The sequence below is a fragment of the Labeo rohita genome, unplaced genomic scaffold (assembly GCF_022985175.1).
Source record: "Labeo rohita strain BAU-BD-2019 unplaced genomic scaffold, IGBB_LRoh.1.0 scaffold_279, whole genome shotgun sequence".
Classification (NCBI taxonomy): Eukaryota; Metazoa; Chordata; class Actinopteri; order Cypriniformes; family Cyprinidae; genus Labeo; species Labeo rohita.
Genome location: NW_026129089.1, coordinates 54,908 through 62,090, shown reverse-complemented (window position 1 = coordinate 62,090; position 7,183 = coordinate 54,908). Strand labels below are relative to the sequence as shown.

The 7,183-nt window shown below is 34.0% G+C and overlaps 1 long non-coding RNA gene across 2 annotated transcripts in view; it reads left to right on the top strand.

Moving 5' to 3' along the window:
- The first annotated feature begins 649 nt into the window (after positions 1-649).
- The window catches only part of LOC127160033 (uncharacterized), a 56,496-nt gene continuing 49,962 nt past the window's right edge, over positions 650-7,183 (top strand). The window contains exons 1-5 of one of the 2 annotated variants that reach the window (XR_007826632.1): positions 650-731; positions 900-1,096; positions 3,710-3,750; positions 3,843-4,160; positions 4,320-5,733. This is a non-coding gene — a long non-coding RNA (uncharacterized LOC127160033). Of the gene's footprint in view, positions 732-899; positions 1,097-3,709; positions 3,751-3,842; positions 4,161-4,319; positions 5,734-7,183 lie in introns of those variants that run through there. The other variant, XR_007826631.1, reaches the window with a different exon arrangement.

The window sequence follows — 7,183 nt, the reverse complement described above, 5'->3', positions numbered from 1 at the left end:
TCACACCTGCTACAAAGAATAACTTTCAGAATAAAAGCATCCTGAACCCTCAATAAAAAAAAAATAAATAAAAATAAAAAAAAAAGTTAAATTAAATTTTCCACATTGCAACACATTGCACAAAATGAGCAGATTGTCTCAAATGCAAATCCTTTACCAGATTTTATGAAATCAAACTGAACAAATTGCACTCATGCATGCAGCATCCTGGACTCTTCGGTAACCTTTTCCAATCAAACACAGTATTTTTTAAATAAATAAATAAAAGCAGTTTTAGTAGAAACTCTGTATGGTCATAAGTCTTGTTTTTGAAGGAATATAATTCTTTAGCAAATTTTGTCTTGTAGTTTTATGCATTAATATACAAAATACACAGGAAATTATGCACACAATAAATGCATTATAATATTCAATATTCAAACATAAAATGTCGTTATTTTATTTCTCATTCACCATCATTTACAGCATCTGTCTGAATGTTTGCATAGTATGTTTGTCTCACAAATGAGACCACAATAAGGGTTGTTGCTGACAGTGAACTCCATTTTTGTGCTGAATGATCAATGTGGATGTGGAGATAACCCACAGTACTTTCCTGATTGTTTTCTCATCTCTTGTGACAGCCCTCTTTCACCTCCCACCAGACCATAATCTTGAGTTTCACTGTGCCTGAACAGTCTGTCAGGATCAAACACAAGAGAGAGGAACTATGAGCCCAGATCTGAAAACAGGTAATTTCTTGTTATAGAAATAGTTTTTTTTTTTTTTATGCTGTTAGAAATAGTTTTTTTTTTTTTTTTTTATGCTGTTAGTTATTTTTTTAAGACCATTTGAAAGGCAGATTTATGAAATGTATTTTCCCTGTTGTATTCATTTCCTCTTGTTCATTTACTTTGTAGGTCAAAATGAGGAGGTTTCTGGAAATTCTGTGATCTTGTGCTGTTTTTACAGTGACAATAAACTGAAGACATGATGTTTAAGACATGGCATTGTATTAAAAATTAATTAAGAGAAATGTTTCATTTGAGGATCAGGATCCACAATACCACACTTTTCCAGAGGAATTTACAAAAGGAAGATTCTCTCTCATTCTCATGTAAGTCTGAGTGCATTTACTCATTTTATTAACTTCTGTTGAGTTAATTTATTATTGGATCAGTTGTCACATTAAATGGGTGGGTGATTACAGCTGAAAAGCTGCTAAAAAGACCAGTTTAGTGTTGTTATTATTGTTACATATTAAATTGAATTATTGTTTAGTGAAACTGGTTAAGTTTTTGTCATGTGGTTTATTGATAAATTCAAGTATAGACATCACATACAGTTCATTGGAGATACAATGAGATCAGAAACATGTTCAATATTAATACTGGTGAATTCTGTTGTTGAAGTAAAGCTGAAAAAGATGAATAAATATCTGAGGCACATATCTGACCAGTTTTTCATGGCTGCTGTGGACGCCAATTACATCTAGTCATGTCATACAGAAGTAGAAGAGTTTATAATACTTTGATTAAAAACTAGTATTTCACCCTAATTTTTTAAACATTTACATGCAGTACTGTCAAATAAAACATATATTGATAATGTTGAGCTGCCATGATGATCATTGGTTAATTCTGTATGCAGGGGCGTCGTAGTTGGGTGAAAAGTGGGACTAAATTACCAGGGCGCCAAGTGGGGGGAGGGCCCCTGAGGAGTGATTTTTTTTTTTCTTTTAAATATAATTTTAAGATCATAATAAATGTTGTTAACTAATGTAAATGCTAATATTTTGGGTAAATACATCAGTTGATTGATGTATTAAAAAAAGAGTCAAGAAAGGGATAAAAAAAGAAATGAGGGAAAGCAACTGCTAACAGACTTTTTTCCCAAGAAAGGTGATCCCAAAATGTGAGACCAAATATTCTACAAATTAACTCCTTTGTTATACATATAAGAGTTCTTAGATTAGTAGTAAGGATAGTTGTAGGTAGTTGTGAACCTTGAGCTTACGGGGGCCCATGGCCACTGCTTGTATATAGGGCCCAGAATTTGGTGCTACGCCCCTGTCTGTATGAAACGCTGCTTCATCTAACGTTTAGAAAGCTCTTTTACTTAGATATAGATGATGCTATAGATGACGACATCCGGTACAAACCGAGGTGAAAAGGAAATGTGGTAGCATCAGTTTTTCTGTTGTTGTTTGTATATAAATAAATATATAGATTATATTGGACCACCATGATCCTCGGGTATGTTTATACAAAATGCATTGTACCTCCCACAGAGTTTTACTTCAGATCTGTCGCAGTATGTGATAAAGTTCATATGTGGCGTTGTTCGTTTTTTTCTCAGTTACTTAAACTAGCATTATCAAACAAACACTTTCAACATCATTAATGCATTAACTGTGGTTTGGTTACTTAATGAGTTACAGGTTAATACTTAGAGTAAATACACAGAGTAAAAGCTGAAACTATTATTTGATTTAGCATTAGCATGTTGTGTTGTATTTTTGTGTGGTGGTGCGTGCTATTATTTTTATTTGATGTTAATTTGATTTAATTTGATTTGATTGAGTCTTACAGTGTACAGTGTTTTAAGTGATATTATAAATCATGTAAACATATAGAATGTAACATTTGGATTTGATTTCCTACACTCACTAGACCGAAAATCCAAGATGGCGGTGATATGCAACTAGCCCCTTTAGAATATTGAAGATGTTATTAAATGATAACTCCATGAATTATAATTATTAAAGTAAACAAAAGTTTGTTCACTTCTCACTGCTCTGTGTGTGTGTGCACTTGAATGGGTGAAATGCAGAGCACAAATTCCAAGTATGGTCAGTAGATCTGTCCTATCCAACTGCCTTTTACTTTGTCCACTTTGAGAAGAGTTATCTGCAGAAAGATTATATCTGAGGAGAGAGATTTTAGATTTAGTTTATTTGCAAAAACAGATAACTCCCTTTTTATTTATTTATTTATGTGCATTACAAGTAATATCAATCAAACTGCAGTTAGGTTGTTTTGTTTAAGTAACAACAATTAAAACATGATAGCAGTCATGGCCTAATGGAAAGGGAGTTTGACTTGTAACCCAGAGGTTGTGGGTTCAAGTCTAAAATGTATACCTAAATGATGACACCACATCCAATATGTATATTATTGAAGGAAATTAATGGATTCTTTTGTTATTTTAATTGTACATATGTGTATTTTCACAATTTAGTTGAACAATGACAGAATCTAGTCAATAGGATTCATGTGAATTACACTATATAATATGTTTACCATTTTTATTTAACAATATTGTCATAATAGCAATAACTTGTGTTTCTATTAAATAATTCAGCTTAATCGGTCCATAGGTTCTGAAGAATATTCAAGATGTTTGTGATGTACATCTAATTTATGTAAATATTAACATGAATATTTTAAAATAAATATTCATGTTAATATTTCACAACAAAATAAATTCACTTCACTATTCAAACTTCACTTCAAAATCACTATTATTCAATGTCAAGACATCAAAACATTTAACCACAAAACTATTAAGACAGAATAAATCTTCATATCGAATATATTAAAATCAAATATCAAATATACTCATGCTGGCATTACTAATGTCATGATCTACTGGTTAAATTACAGCAACTTATAGCAAGTTTATTATTATGATAATTATTATTTATTTCATTTTTTTTCTGTTTCTGCAGTTGGTGCTTCATCTGTGTATTTGCAGTGCTGATAAACGAAGGTGAGCACCTAAACTAAATTTGAATAATCAGTTTACACCACAACTATAAATACCAGATTGTGTGTTTACAGTTAAAGTTTATGTGATTTCAGTGTGTCTGCAGGTCACAGTAGAGGCTGTTATCGGTTGTTCTGTTGTTCTGCCGTGTTCTTCAACTGAACAAGATCAAGACACTGAAGTGCATTGGAGACACAATGGCAGCAAGATTGTGTATGATATAATTAGGGGTAAAGAATCAGTAGAGAATCAGGAACAGCGGTATAAGAATAGAGCTGAAACTTTCCCTGAGGAGTATGAGAGAGGAACCTTCTCCATCAAACTCAACAATCTTACTCACGTTGATGCAGGAAGATACAGCTGCTACATCACACCCTCAGATGAACAGAAGACTATACAGCTGATCATCAACGGTGTGTGTTTTAATTCAAAAAGTTTTATAAAATCTGAATACAACAAGTGTTTGATTAAATACTAATGTTCCAGTCTGAATGCTGCTGTATATAAATACTAGACAGATCTGTTGTGTTTATCACAGTGCAGTAATGTTGTTTTGTACTGTTTTGTTGCAGAATCAACATCAGAAACAGGACACAAACCCTGTGATCAAGAAAACCAAGCAGTAGATTCAGGAGCAGACAGTGTTTTGAAATCAGGGCCTTTGCTCTTGGTTTGCATTGTAGCTTTATTATTATAGGGATTATAGCCACTTCCATCCTATTTCATTCGAGCCCTGTGTTTATGAATTTGGTTGTTTCATGGTTTCTGCCCTGACCATCACCTGCTATTTGGATTATTTTTTGTATTCCCCTGAGACATTGTTTTTTGCTGGTGTTTGACCCTGCCTGTTTTTTTTTTTTTTTTTTTTTTTTTTTTTTTTTTTTTTTTTATTGTTTTGCACTTGAATTCCCTACTCCTACCCCTACACATTTAACACTGATTATTCAGGTAGGCAAGGCTGCATTAACCATTGGGCTAGGGGCCCGAGCAAGGAGGGGGCCCACGTCACATGTTGTCATCTCGAAATTATGGTAATTAGGATATGGCGTGAATGCGAATTTGGTTTACAAATGCATTTATTCTATATTTTACTTTTGAACGAGATAAGATGATGCCAACCCCACAGAGGACTTCAGATGATGCCAACCCTGAAAACATACAGCACTACCGAATTCTGCTACTAATTTATAGTGTTCTTTGTCTGTTTGATTACATCATTAATTGATCTTTACCACACATATCTGCCATATGTACATCAAGCTACTACTACATATATATTGTAAAAATGTCAATTTGGTGTAAAGCTGCTTTGCAACGATATGTATCGTGAAAAGCGCTATACAAATAAATTTGAAAAAAAAAGTTGAATTGAATTGAATTGAATTGAACGACCTGTGCACATATCGCAGCGCCTGATGTCCACATCCACCTCTCATCACTTCGTTCTGGCATAATCTGGAAATGGTACGCAATAGAATTTATCTTCGATAAGTAAAAATGTCAGCTTTTCTAAAAACAAAGGGGGCTATCTGAAAATAAATTAGAAAAGGGGAAAACATGATCTACCCATCTAGGGTATTTTACTAAAGTTGTGTAATACCAAGTGGACCGGGCACATGGAGCAGATAAAAACACAGCGTCATCGTCACCCACAGATTTAAGTTTAGTTTGATTATAAACTTGCTGAATGTATAGCCTATATGTGATCAGTCACATGACAGGAATCAGGAACAAACAGTATAAAGGAGGCAGCATGTCAAACAATCAGGAGTTTATTTTAAGGACTTGCCATTCCAGCATCACTTTTATTGGATTACACTTCTTTGGACTGTATATACACCAGTGGACACTTTTACTTGGAACTTACAGCACGCTGGATTTCTTAAGGACCGTTTTAATGGTATGGAACTGAAGGACTCTGTGCTTTTAACAGCCTAGGATTTCTAGTTTTATAGTGTTGTTTTGGTTCCTTGTGAATTTGTAAATACACGTATTTATTCGCTTTACTTTTGTCATTGTCTCATCTTTTTAAAACACATTTTAATTTCACACAGTATAATCTGACCCCTTTTAAATCACTGTAACATTTACCGATAAGGCTGATTGTTACAACTTTGATTAAAAATTCTCAATGGTTTTGTAAAACAACACCCTTTTTACCTTGCCAAAATCAGCTCTGCAAAAATCATATCATTCTAAGGGGTTGTTCCTTTAAATGCAAATGAGCTCTGCTCGCCCCGCCCCTCTCTTCTCTCTGTGGAAAGACGGTTTTGTTTACATTAGCCGCATTTAGCCGCTAAACTTCCTAACTACCACGTTATAAGGAAAGACGATCGCAAAGATTCATTAAAAAAATGCTTATACTCACTTCTGCTGTAAGTGAAGCTGGATCATGAATGATTTGCGTGAACATAGACGGATATATGTAGATCGGGAGGCGCATTCCCTTCACAAACAAACGTAATCTACTGCATCTTCAGCAGGTCAGATGATGGGAGTAAATGACGACCACTATGTTCATTATTTCATCCAGCAACACAACACCTCAATCGCTCAGTCGGAGATATTCTTGTCTAACTTACATCCCTGCTCCAGCATCAAAACAAGGAAAGTTACTGGACTTCGACAGCTGAACTGAGGTAAGAGCTCATGTCAATCAACTATCGTCAACTGAGAACGGCTCGATTTGAAAAAGGGGATATTATTTTTACAAATTAATTAAAAACCACTGCATGGATTTTTTATACGGTAGATTTGTACATACACTGACAACACACAGTAATGTTCAAACAACATGAAAAAGTGAACTTAGCATCCGATGAGCCCTTTAAAACAAATTTAACTGTTCAAAGACATTAAGCAGCAAGTCATAGCCCAGTGAGGTCTTAATGCGGCCCTGCAGGTAGGGTAAGGAAAGTCAAATGTAGCCTAAACCATGAAGTACTCACCCGCCCGCAGGTTAAAGTTCTTCAGGAATAATGTAGAAGGCTCAGTTTGTAATTATAAGAAAAGTCTCATGGGAGGCAATCATAACAATAAAAACTCACACCCTATTATTTATAATATCAAATAACTACCTAAAACTAAACCTATTAGAAAAACAAACACTTGAACATACATCAGAGTGATAAAAATGATTTAAAATGACGATAAGCATATTTGGGAATTATGAAAAATTATTTTAAGTGTTATTTGATATTTTCATGATTTATTTACATGGAGAGGATGGGATTTATGACCTATACTGCAGCCAAACAAATCAAAATGTTCTGATTCATGTTTCAGGACATATGAGTATGTTTACGTTGACCTCTATATACTGTACAAAATACTCTGGGAAAGTCGCAAACATCCCTAAAACAAGATAAATTCAACTGAGCAAAACTCTTTAAGATATTAGCCTTGTTTTGAATTAAGTCGTGAAGTACTGTTTGTT